The following is a 13,440-nucleotide window of genomic DNA, read 5'->3' on the forward strand; positions in this document are numbered from 1 at the left end:
TTAATTAGCGTACACGTTCTCTATTTTTCAAATTTTCTCTCTATATTCATCATCCCTCTTAATATTTTTATTCTTTCCTTGTCTTAACATTTTCTTCCTCTTCATATTTACCATCTCTCAATCTTTTTTTTTTTTTTATTGTTTCTTTAGTTTTAACATTTTCTTCCTCTTTATATCTTTCATCTTCTCCTAATTTTTGTTATTCTTCCCGTATTCTAAACATTTTCTTCCCCTTCATATTCATTTTCTTCCTCTTTTTTTGAGATACATTTCTTCATGTTATCTTTCTTTTTCCTGTATGATTATTTCTTTTTCATTTTTTATTATTCAGCAAATAATTCAATAATAAAATGTGAATATTTTACACAGCTAGGTCGAAATTAACATTTGTAACCAGTATACAGGAGTTCACTAAACGGAATAGTTTAATTATTATTAACTTTTGTTTATACGACACAACAGAAATCTAAAACTTTTGTTAATCAGCAACTCACGAAGATACGAATAACACTGATGTAGTAATACGAATAATAAAAGGAATTTTACTCTGTCCTACTATTTCATGTAAGATTGTTGAATTAATAATTGTATGAATATTTGATGTGAATAAAAACGAATATTTCAGCAATTGTGTAACACTTCATTAATAAATTAGAGGATCGTACTCACTTTCAAATGAAATAACTTTATATGAAGTGCAGCAAAAAATGTGTATATGCAATTTAATAGGCGTACAAGGAAGTCATGCGGTGTTCACGTCAGATTTTTTAAATTTATTATTAATTCTGCACAAATTATAATTATATAAAATATTAAAGAGAATAAATTTTCACTTAAACTATAAATGGATGTATTATTATTATTATTATTATTACAGCCAACCATACACAAAGAACTTAAAACGAAATTTTCAATTTTTTTTAAATTACATCTTTTCTTTCTTTTTCCTGTTTAGCCTCCGGTAACTACTGTTTAGATAATTCTTCAGAGGATGATATGTATGAGTGTAAATGAAGTGTAGTCTTGTACAGTCTCAGTTCGACCATTCCTGAGATGTGTAGTTAATTGAAACCAACCACCAAAGAACACCGGTATCCACGATCTAGTATTCAAATCCATGTAAAAATAGCTGGCTTTACTAGGACTTGAACGCTGTAACTCTCGACTTCCAAATCAGCTTAAATTAAATCAGTTTAAATTACATCTAATAATCAGTTTATATACGTAATCAAGGTCAAAATATAGTACATGTAAATACAGACCCGCAATTGTATATATGCGCGCGCATATACAATTGTGTAATTATTACTCTATTTGTTTAAATATCAAATCAGGGATTAAAAAAAATATATATTAATTTTTTTAGATGTAACATGACTCCACGCTGTTACAGAGGTAGCTTCTTACTTGCCAGACTAAAAGTTTCGAATTCGTTACCCGGTTAGGATCTGGAAAATTTTGTAACAACGCAGTCCTTTATGACTTTAATAGTCATCAGTTGAAAAAGGTAAATAACAGAGCCACCCCACCCACATTTTTTATGACATAGATTATAGAAACCAGGAATGGTACGTAAGGAGGTAATAATTAGTATTATATCTAAATTTCAGTTATATCTAGTCGACCTCCATATTTTACGGTTAAGCCCGTCTATAATATTCAAATCAAATGTATGTTGTACGCGCGTACATACACTCACAGATCTATTTATTTATGCACTTTATTATACATGTAAAGCCTAATTTAACTTTATTTAGATCTTTTAAAATATATTTCGTTGTTTTTAAATAATACTTGGCTCTCAATGAATGAAACAATTTAATCCAAAAATTATATTGAAAGTCATTAAGTGACATGGAATTAAATTTTGTCGGATCTCGGATTTTGTTGGGGTTTTTTTAATCTATTTTGTCACCTCCGTAATAGAACAACCGAATCATATACTGAGAGTTTTGGGTTCGATTCTTGGCTTGGACGCTAGCTCATATGTTAAATGCTTATTTGGGTATTGTCAATTAAAAAACGTTAATCATAGTCTGAAGAGTTTTACTCAGCTTGGAGAAAGGTCGCAGCTTCGTAGCATAATATGGTTACGCGAGTATCATTTTAGAAAAAAAAACATTGTTCATAACGGTTGACTGCATCAACTAAGAAATTGACGCACAGAATTACTTGCGTAATGCTTCTGTTTCAGATCGCTTATATTCATATAAATACTAGAAACGGACTCGATTTATTCCTCACACAGTTAAATTTTACTTACGTAAGAATCATCTGTAAATAATTTGATAATAAAAAAATTGTAAAAAGAACCACGCTGGAAGTCTGGGGCTCGTTTTTCAATTTAGACGTAATCTTATAAATCTACTAAAAATCTTATAAATCTAACCAGTCTGCCGGCCTCCGAGGCGCGAGTGGTAGCGTCTCGGCCTTTCACCCGGAGGTCCCGGGTTCGAATCCCGGTCAGGCATGGCATTTTTCACACACGCTACAAAAAAAAAAAGGTTAACCAGCCTCATTGTCGGCCTCCGTGGCGCGAGTGGTAGCGTCTCCGCCTTTCATCTGGAGGTCCCGGGTTCGAATCCCGGTCAGGCATGCCGTTTTAACACACGCTACAAATAATTCGTTTCATCCTCTAAAGCAATACCTGACGGTAGTCCCGGAGGTTAAACAAAAAAAAATAAAAAGGTTAATCAGATTAAAAAAACTGAAGATACTGGGTTCCGCTTTGAATTAGATGGTTTTTTTAATATTTCATTCTTAGTTTGCACATAAAAATAATTCTTAAGGCGACAACAAATTCAAAAATAAATAAAAACCATCAGACGGTTAAAAGTGAAAGTACAGTGTAAAGTTGCATGTTTTATTTTATATTTTTGACTTTTATTTAATTTGTTTTATAAGATAACAGTCAATCCTGCTATTGCGTAAGGGATCTATAAAAGTGATAGACTCTGTTAACCTTGAACGTCGTAGTCCGTTGGAGTGAGGAATGTTTACAAAATAACTGTGTCAGCGACACGCTGGCTAGACAACACGGCAACAACTTTTATTTTCATCACGTATTATTAAAACAAATATTCTTTATGTATTTTATCTTAAATAATTTAATAATTTGAACTAGCAGACTCGCATGCTTCACTATGCTAGATTTGAGTAAATATAGATTAAATTGAACACAATTGAAAGTTAGATTAAAGCATTAATAAAATGACCATTATGGAACTTCACAAAATTTAACCTTTCCATTTTATCCTTTTCCCCTTCCCTTCCCCATTTTCATTTTATCACGTTGTTTTTCCATTTACCCCGTTTATCTTTCCCTTATTTCCCTCCCCTTCCTCTTTCTACTTTTCTTTTACTCCTTTCAATTTTCTTTTCCCGTTGTCCCCTTTTTTGATTTTTTCCTTTTCCGATTTTTCCCTGTTTCCCTTTTCCTATTCTTCTCTTTCTTCCTTTTTCCCCGCGCTTAAATCGGTCCAGTAGCTTTTTTAGTCTATAGCGGACATACATATCGGAAACACTGAAATGGAATCGTAAAATATTTAGTACAGCGTAAACGATGGTAGATTGTCATTATTTAAGTAATCTTTTTACTACAGAATAAATTAAATATGGATAGGTTTTGTTTACTGAGAAATTTAACATTTTGTTTTTCAACAAATTTTGAAGAAGTTTCAGAACCAATTAATTTTTTTTTTTTTTTTAGTTCCCGATTCATCGAGGATATTTACTTATTATGTGAAATTATATATTTTCAAATAAGGTTATAAAGAGTTCCTAGACTACAAAATCATTAAACGCTACTTAATTCCAGTCAAGGTGGCAGTTAACAACTTGTAAAGCAACAAAGTTAAGTATACCTGATTATTTTTTTAATAGTCATAATTTCTTTTCCTCAGAAAACCATTAAAATTTATTTAAGATAATCCAATTCTAATTGAAGATTAAAAGCGAACCAAATCGAACTGTTAGTTTTAAATCCTATTATCTTTTTGTTTTTGTGTGATAAAATTATTAATTACATTTAAAAAATACATTATATTAAAAATAGTTTTAATATAAAAACTATTAACTTGAAAATTAAAACTAATTAATTCAGATTAATAAGGAAATATTAGTAAAAAAAAACCTAACAGTATAAAATAAAAAAATAGCTGAATGTGATAGTGATTGTGTACAGTGAATGGAACAGATAGCGTAGTTGCTGTATGTATTCGATTAACTCGTCCATCCACCTGGTTCGCGCCGAATTCGTCAAAACAACTACGTGTATCAAAATGTGTATTATATTGATGAAAAATTATACTTTTTATAATATTATTAGCTTATTCCATTATATAAAGCGATGTAATGAAAATAAACAAAACTTACATAGTAATATTTTTTTCTGGTAACTTAATCTAAGTATTATTAATCATTAACGTTGTCGAATCAGTAGTAATATTGTTACTTGATTATTTATAATTAGCGTTTTCAGAAGTATTTTATATGAATCTAAACAACCCTTTAGAAAAGAATTCTACATGTAAACTAGGTAAGTTCTTTCAATAATAATATTTTATATTAAGACAAGTAGTACGCAAGTAAATAATGTGATTTGCATGTATGTATTATTATTTTTAGCTTCAACTAATATATTTTAATTCTTGTTATTTTAATTTAAATAAAATAAAATTTATATAATTACTTTATAAAAATACACAATAAAAATAATTTGCTTTCAAGTAAGTACCAACCACTAGAAGAGGGATTGCTGATTCATTTGTAGATTTGAATTGCTGAATATTTGATTGTAATATTTTTTATAGTATTAAGTTAATATTTTATAGCAGTAGAGCTTAAAAAGACTTTCTAAGGTGAAAATATGTTTTCTATTCATAGCCTGAGTATAAATTCCCCCTTTTGGATATATTATTATGTATAATAATGTTTCATGTGTTTTTCATTACATGTAATTTTTTTTTTTAAACTGAAAATTTTCATTATTACATCTATATATATAGATATATATCCTCTTCTATATCCTCTATATATCCATCCTATATATCCTCATATATATGTATCCTCTTCATATTCTTCTAAATGCAGTTCATTTAAAATTTTTCACATGACAGAATATATTCAACAAATATCCACTTCTCTTACAATCCTCACTCAAATAAGAATATTATATATTTCCATTTCCTTTACTCATCTGTCTTTCTTCTGCTCATTCTTTTCTTGGGTTTTTTTACAATTCTGTGTTATTATGAAATTTCTTTTAATTGGATACTGGATAAAACTTTTCTTATTGAGTATTTTAATCCCTCCTTCCATTTAAAGACCGAAATCACTTAATTTAAGAAAATTACACTTGTTATTGTAACTATTTAATTCTTTTTCTTTCCTTTTTTTGTTTTATAACATTTAGATATTAAAAACAAGTAAAATATCTTATGAATAAAATTTACACATTTAACTTGAAAAACTATGCAACCTAGAATACTGAATTTTGCATTCTTATCTAAAATGACAAATGATTGTATACAACTATATTACACATTTATTTAGTGTTCACAAGTATGACAACTCTTAATTAAATTTTTACTCCTTAAACAGAGAAAAATAAGATTTAGTTATTGCTTTTCCTCAAAACAATTCAGAATAAGACCACCACACTTTGAAGCACTCAAGGGGCATATGATTTAATCAAAAAACTTTAATGGGAAAGGTAGGGTTATAATGCCTCATTTTAAAGAGCATTAAAAAAATAATAAAAAAATGGCCATAAAATCATAAGGCTAGAGCAATTCTAATCAAAATGGCAGCCATTTAATGTTTTTCAAAAGTGGCCTACAGTATAATCTATTTCTGTGGTATGAAACCACCGCTTATTATGTTTATAAGCTACTATTGAAACTAGCTGTGAAAGGTATTAAATAGCCTCCATTTTGGTGAGAGTTGTATGATCATTTTTTATGTCAAAACTTTTGTTTTTCGATGCTCTTTAAAATGGTGTGTCATAACCCTTTTTCTTTACATTAAACTTTTTTCAATTATCCCCATTGTGGGTAGAGATGTGGTTTATGAAAATTTATTTAAAGTTTTATTATAATTTATGAACATATGTAATATATTTATTGTGTTTGTGTGTGTGTGTGTGTGTGCCCATGCGTGCACATTATAAACACACAATAAATGTTTCTGAGTGCGTCTGTATGTAATTAAAAGCAGCCTACATATTTATATGTAATAAAAGCAACTATTCTGTCCCTCCACCCAGAAAACACATCATAATTGAAACTGCACATTGATATAGTTGCTATCCATTTTAAGATCAGAATGTATATTTAAACATTTCTACCAGTGTAACTTCCTTCTTTTACTAAATAATTTTCTTCATGAAAATCTTTTTCTTTTCTTATTTTTTTTTTGCTTGTGATTGGACCTCCTAAGGATCTCGCATCCTGTCCTGACCTCTTTCTTTTATAAAATTCTTTCGTTCTTTCCTTTAATTTCTCTCTCCTTCTTAGGTTCTTCCATTATTTCCTTTTCTGTTTCTTTGAAAGTTTAGATTTATCTACTAGTTTTATTTGTCAAAAATTATTTCATTGGAAATATTTAATAATTTTAGAACTTTTTCAATTTCTTTGAACTAGCTTATTTTGGATTTTTCATAAAGTAATTTTTTTCTTTTACTAGATTTTCCTAAGAAATTTTTTAGGCCTTCTTAACTGCTTAAGACTTCAGGCAAAGCTATTGCTTTTTAATGTCTTAATTTTTGATTTTTTGGATAAGGATGTTTTATTGTAACTGTTTCTTTAAAATGATAAGCCGCTTCCATTTATTGTTTTGGCTTTTATTCCTTCTTTTTTAAAAAAGTCTCTTATAAAGTTAAAAAAGTTTACATAGTCTTATAAAATTATCAAACTTCATTTTACATGAGTGACTTTTTGACATTGTGTCAAGAAATCACTAGAACAATTTTCTTTTTAACTAATACACTTTAAAATGCTATTGTAAGTGCTAATTGAAATTTAGTCATGCTTTGTTACAGTTTGAGTCTTAAGTCATTCCCTAATAGTTTTAGACTAATTTAAACAATAAGAAATGATAAATTATTTTAAAACAAATAAAACATATTGAAATAATACTTTCTTCACCTACCTAACTTTACTTCACCTAATTTGATTAGATCATATTTAATTAAAAAACAAAAAAATTATTCTGTTATTTATGATGATAAAAAACTCATCAAATTAATTATACAGAATTTATTTGACAGAATTATAATAGTACTTCTGAAATAATAGCAATAAAAAGGATAAGTTGAATTACAAAAATAATATAGTAGAAACATCAGGTTGGATTTATATATAAATCATTTGTACTCCAATTTTAATGTTAATACTCAAATAGATTAGTCAACAGTATAAGTAGGATAAATAAACAAACTATCAACAATAAACAAACTGGAATCATTAATAAAACTATTAGCACAATATTTTGATCGGTTTAAAAACCAAACGTTGAGTGACTACATCAATCAACTTAAACTATTTAGAGTAGATGTATTAGAATTAATTACTAAATATGTTCAGTTGAAGTTTGATGAATGTAAACAGTTTCTTAATGCTACATTTGAAAGCCATCCTATTGTAAAAAATGCTATCGAAAGATTTCTTAATATAATTTCCAGTTGTAACATTTATTACAAGACAAAATGGTTTGGTAATAATTGAGGCACATCAGAAATATTGAAAGAAAGCTTACACCAGTTGTTTGATGGCATTAGTAAAATATTAGTAACATCTATAAATAACAGAAGAAGAATCATCTTTTCATATATCACCTGATTATAATTCTGTCAGTTCACTCAAGAGTTGCTTTTGTTATTAAGAAAAGTAGTACGCAAGTAAATAATGTGATTTGCATGTATGTTAATATTAATTACAAAGTTAGGTTTGGTAAGCACTAATTTGGGAATTTAATGAACTAAACGTTTATCATTTGCACATTTTTAGATTGGAATTTGTTTAATAGCTTTCCTAATTTTGATTAACTACCTGATTATCAATTCTCTCGCTGCTTCTAAAAATTATACAGCTACATCAGTTAATATAAAAACAAGAATGATGGTAAAGGTGTTAAAGATTGATTGACTATATTAATCTGTTTGAACCAATGAATTAGTATTAGTATAATGGAACCAGGGCAGTTTTGTTATTCGACAAACATTTTTGGCCTAGAGTATGCATATAATCATAATTTATTTTATATAAAATCAATTAAAATAGATTTATCAATAAAAAAGCAGATTGGTAATTGATGTTGTCAAGCTCTTAATGAAAAACTATTAATAAACCATAGTGTGCAGTATACTTTATTTTACGTAGAAGACATCTTACGTAATTAACAGTATCATTGTTGAAATTCTGCATTGGCAATATTATGTACTTTCAACATCATGACCCTCGAAGGAGAAGACACCCAACGATCCCGGTCACCACACCACCCCCTCCATTCCTAGCCATAGGTTGATTTACTGGAGGTCATCTTTTAAACCCTCTAAACTTGATAACAACACACAGCCATCAGTTTGGCTTCTGTCAGGATGCTACCGATGCAAATGTCTTGGCAGACATTTTGATCAGTGTATTTACACAATCTACTATCACCTTAATATGTCCTCTTCCAACCACATTAGTGTAACTTACAACCCACAACTATAAAACTAACCGATTTGTGAAGGTGCAACCCCCGTGCCATCATCTAACATCGAAGGTTTCATATTAAAACTTTCCATAAACAGAATTTGTTTGCATGTTCTACCGGTTGTAGAAATATTTTATAGCCGACAATTGTGGGTATTTAATCAGTGTTTTTATTCCACAAAAAGTGAAGATTCAGCAACATATATGTACAATTAATCTAAAGCAAAAAAGGAGACAAACGAGACAACATCATTTCTGCTACTTTTTACTGAAAATGTTTTAGACTCCAGTCTAAAAACTGTTTTCATATTCAATCACTGTTTTCAAATCGATAACACTGTGAAACTGAGAAAGGAAAAATAAATGGGAAAAGAGAAAAAATTAATGGTTTTTTTTAAGAAAGGCAACCTTTGTTTCTTTCTTTGTAGTCAAATCAGCCATCTCTTTTTTAAATGCATATACATTTCCATAATTAATAACTTTTATAGTAATGAATAAATTACTTTTTAATTTTTTCAGTGACTGGTTGGTGAAGATGTTTTATCAGTTTTAAAAGTAAAAAATAATAAGTCCCTGTTCCAGTCGTTTCTGAACACCTTAATGAAATAAAATCCAGGTAAAACATTTGATATTACATTGAAAGACAAAATAGTGCATTTTTTATTACTATCCAACATTATAACAAACATAATCTTTACTTTCTAAAAATTTCAAAGTTATTATTATTTTTCATATTTTTGTTGAGATACTTTATGAAAATAATTTTTTTTTTTAGATCTGTACAATTTAATTCTTTAATATTGTAATTAAATTTTAGTCTTTTTACTGAATTTCTTTAATTTAGATTTTTCAGATAATCTAATTTTGCTAATTTTTCAGGAGAGCATTTTTGTGGTTTTATTTTCTAATAAAAATCAACCGATAATATTCATTTTTGATTTAATAATAATAAAGTTTTAACTGTTGTTTTTTTTTTTTTTTTTTTTTTTTTTTTTTTTTTATCTCTTAGTGCAGAAATATATTTCTGCACTATTTCAGTATGATAATCGAAAAAAAAAAATTATGGCCTAACCTCAAACTTTACTAAGGAACAACATGATAAGTCCAAGACTTTTAAGGTTCTTTTTGTGCATTATGCTTGCTTATCTTCATAGCATAGTTCAGGTAACATAAAGCAGCCAGGTTGCAGTTGTTCTCCTTCATATATTTCTCTAGGTAAATTTCTGGAAATAACAATTTCTACCAGGATTTTTTCGTTTTCTTCTTTTGGTTTTTGAATTTCTTCAGCTGAAAATTCATTTCTTTGCCTACCTCTTTTTGCTATTAGTTCACATCTGTGGGGTGATGGGAGTACTGGAGCTGTAAACCACGGTCCACTGTATGTATTTCTGAATGATATCAATACTGAATGGTCTTCAGGTACTTTTAACTCCTTAATAGGCCTTGAACGATATGAGTTTCTAAGACTCGTACTGTTTGTTAAAGTAATTATATTCTGATGTAATCCAATTACTTCATATAGCGATGGTTAGTGACAAGCTGTATGAAAAACTTCAAACTTCATACCACTCTTCTGGTACTTCAGTTCTTGTTTTCCGATTCACTGAACCAATGTCTTTGTCACACGCTAAATAGTAGTATCCTCTTTTAGGAAATATGATCTTCACCACTTTGAATCTTTTTACAATATGAATAAGATGGTGTGACACATTCTGATTACAGACGTTTTCATTTTGTCCTCCACTTGAGTCAAAAATATTTCTAATTCTCCGATGGATGGTTCAAGTACATTATTAACGAAATGATGAATGAATGAGCATATTTCATCACTTCTTTTCTTTCCTGACATTTCAGGGTTCATGTAAAAATAGCTTGAGCTATCAGGTAAGACACGAATATTAAAAATAAAAAGCAAAAACTGATGTCTGTAATATACATCATTCGTAAATATATTAGAACAATTAAAGTTTTTGCTGAAATTATACAAATAGCTTCTTTATTTCTGTTTTCACTTTTCCTCACAGAATTTTTTTAAATGCATTTTTCTTTTATGAAATACCTTTGGTTTTTTTAAATGTAGTTGGTGTTGTATTTCAAGTATATAGATTTACTGTAAAACCGGTTAAAAATCTAATTTTAAAAATTTTAATATTTAAAGGCCAATCTCCTCTGAGTAGTTTCAATTAACTGGTTTTTGGTTTCAATTTTCAAAGTTTCAGCTATGTGAACCTGTAGAATCTTTTCTTTAGCTTTGTAAGCATCACAGTAACTGCACATATCTGCCAGTGCATTTACATTGTCTGCCATTTATCTGTCTGCCAGTGCATTTACATTGTTGACATCCCAATGAGGCCTGACTTATTACTGTGAGATATAATCAGTTAAAGGGTCAAAAGACGACCTCTGTTACAGCCCATTTTACCATCACGAGGAGGGGTTGGTGTGGCGATCGGAATCGTCACAAGGGGGTGTCTTCCCCTATGGGGGTTGGGCTGGTCCCTGTATCCTAGTCCACTGGACTGGCCTAGTGGTTAACTCGTCATTGCAAATCAGCTGATTTCAAAGTCGAGAATTCTAAGGTTCAAATCCTAGTAAATGCAATTACTTTTATTACAGATTTGAATACTACATCGAGTATCCCAGTGTTCTTTGGTGGTTGGGTTTCAATTAACCATACATCTCAGGAACAGTTGACCTGAGACTGTAAAAGACTACACTTCATTCACATTCATACATATCATCCTCTTAAGTAATATCTTATGGTGGTTCCAGAGGCTAAACAGAAAATGAAAGGTCCCTGTATCCTGGGGCTTTTAAGTGTTTTAAAAATATTCTGTTTGAATTTGGTACTTGCGATAGGTGAATGATGTGAACATGTTTAGAAAGAAAATAAATGCAGTGTATTTTAATATATTATTGAAATACTTATTTTAGCTACTTAAAAAAATTATGGTCTAAAAATATATAAACATGAACAAAATAAAGAATTGTGATACTACTTCACTAAACATAATTAGCTTTATTGTAGTAAATTTTGAAACAGTCAAGTGTACACAAAGCTACTGCACACTCAGAACACCACTAAGTAGTTTCCTTTCTTCTAGCTTTCCCTAAGGCTGCCCTTGTTTATTCAGACCAGACTTTACACACCTTTGCAGGGTGCACTTTCTTTTCAGCTTGGGATATATTCTAAGTGAAGTGATGACCTGTAAGTCTTTGTTTTTACTGCTGTTGATGTGGATTCCTGTGCAAGAACTCCTGCCTTTTATCTTAAAGCCATTCCAATGAATATAATACATTTTTTCTAAATGACATTTATGACTCAAGGGTAATGGTTGTGATTCCAACTATAAAATAAAGGCATTGGCAATAGACATCATAAATAAATGGAAAAATAATTTTCTCCACTATATCATTTGCTTACATTTGAATGGTTAACATGAAATAATCTGGTCATTTCTATACACCAGTTTTATTTTTATTATAATTAATAATTATATCAGGTTTTTTGTTTTTAAAATCAAAAATTAACATATGTCCCCAAAAGAGCACAGATTTACTTCACTTTCAGTTATTCTGTGTACTGAAGATAAGGATAATACTGTGTCTTCCCATTTGACATACAGAAGATGATTTCTTATCATGTAAACATACTTTTAGTTTTTTGTTTACTAACTTTAATTTTGGCAGTTTTTTCAGATAGGACATCCAGCTTTAGTATGTCACTACCATTAAAAATCAAACAGCTGGTGAACTATAAAACCGGTCTGTGAATATATGTCCCTTGTCAAGATAATCAGAAAGAAGTCTTTGGAAAAGAGAAATTATAGAATTTTTGTTATTTTTACCCGAGTAAATTTCAAATTGAAATTTACTTCCGCTACAACCACAAACAATAAGTAGTTTTATGCCATAAACACGAAATCTTATCCTGCCTCTAAATCCACGTACCCCTTCATCAACTGTCAAATTTTCCCTTTGTGAAAAGCATACTGAATAATCAGATATCAAATGGTTAAAAAAGACCTTGGTTCAGAGATTATTACTTGGTGTTCTTAATGTTTTGGGATCGTGAATATCCATACTTGAACAGAAAACGATATAACTTAGCAATAAAATATACACCAATATTTATTATTTTTACTTACGAAAAAATATATCGTTAATAATTACCTTGTTTACAACAAATTCAACACGGCACTACACAAAAATAAATCATAATTACCTTGTTTACAACAAATTCAACACAGCACAAACAGCACTTCTAACCCCAACACGAAAACAACACCAGTGCTCGAGACTTTATACTCGATATTTTTTTTAAAAATATCAGTCAGAGTGTGCGATAAAACAAACGAATCAATCCAAATAAACTAAAGAACGAACCGATGAAGCCTAACACCAAATGCAATCCGTACGAAATTAAATACGAATGCCCGTGGATTTCATGTGCTCCGATCACTACGAAAATGAGTACAACTTTACGCCGATAAACAACAATATTATATACTGATAAAAGAGTTACGTACGATAGGCCATCCTGTATTGATCACATTTTTGATCAATTTTATATAAACACACAATATTTCTAATGCTGTCATTCTGACACATTTTAATGATCATAGGGCTTTTGCCATAGCTATTTTTAAGGACTTAACTCAAAATAATTAGTAAAGGATTTTAAGGAGGTCCTGGATTAAGATCATATTTACAAGAATATAACTGGAGGGAAATTCTTGATAAT

At 29.5% G+C, this 13,440-nt stretch overlaps 1 protein-coding gene across 1 annotated transcript in view; it reads right to left on the reverse strand.

Annotated features, from left to right (window-relative positions):
* The window catches only part of LOC142333074 (methionine aminopeptidase 2-like), an 87,600-nt gene extending 74,715 nt beyond the window's left edge, over positions 1-12,885 (reverse strand). Inside the window, 1 exon segment of the mRNA XM_075379900.1 lies at positions 12,870-12,885. The gene's annotated coding sequence lies outside the window, so the exon portion shown is untranslated.
* Between the last annotated feature and the right edge of the window lie 555 nt (positions 12,886-13,440).

Source organism: Lycorma delicatula, chromosome 12 (genome assembly GCF_047948215.1).
Source record: "Lycorma delicatula isolate Av1 chromosome 12, ASM4794821v1, whole genome shotgun sequence".
Classification (NCBI taxonomy): domain Eukaryota; kingdom Metazoa; phylum Arthropoda; class Insecta; order Hemiptera; family Fulgoridae; genus Lycorma; species Lycorma delicatula.